Genomic DNA, 599 nt, shown 5'->3' on the forward strand with positions numbered 1-599 from the left:
ATTATTTTGAGCTAAAGGCAATTGAGAAGAAGCAGATATAAGAAAAGCTCTCTGCCATGTTCCCATCTGCTTAAAAGCAGGACACAAATTCATAAAAGTGTCCCCCTTCCCCTCTCTACCAAGAAGGACAGAATTTAATCTCCTGGAACAACTCTAGGCTCTTATCAAACCAGATTCACTACCAGAGGAATCTACACAGCAAACCTTACTAACTAGCCCTTATCTTCCATTAGTTTCCCCCACATATTTTCTTTCCTAAGCTTTCCCACCCTAGAAACTCAAAAGTTGTTTTCCTTGGTCTTAGCAGTTCTCTAAAAATGTACTGTTTGTCTGTTAGGATGCTGTATAAACCCAAGTTCAACCAGTTCTTTGAGTTCGTTCATCACTAGGTACTCCCATGTGTATGCATGATGCTTGTGTTAATAAACTTATGTTTGTTTTTCTCTTGTTAATCTGTCTTTTGTATGTGTAATTTATGGGACCCCAGCCAATGTGCCTACGAAGGGTAGAGGAAACAGAAATTTTTCCTCCCCTACATCACCATAGTATTTTTGGTTATCTAGCACTGAAAACTGTTGATAAAATGAATGAATTAAATA

The 599-nt window shown here is 37.9% G+C and overlaps 1 protein-coding gene across 4 annotated transcripts in view; it reads left to right on the top strand.

The window, feature by feature from the left end:
- The window catches only part of LIPA (lipase A, lysosomal acid type), a 194,384-nt gene that overhangs the window by 4,651 nt on the left and 189,134 nt on the right, over window positions 1-599 (top strand). The window lies entirely within an intron of this gene.

The sequence above is a fragment of the Equus caballus genome, chromosome 1 (genome assembly GCF_041296265.1).
Source record: "Equus caballus isolate H_3958 breed thoroughbred chromosome 1, TB-T2T, whole genome shotgun sequence".
Classification (NCBI taxonomy): Eukaryota; Metazoa; Chordata; class Mammalia; order Perissodactyla; family Equidae; genus Equus; species Equus caballus.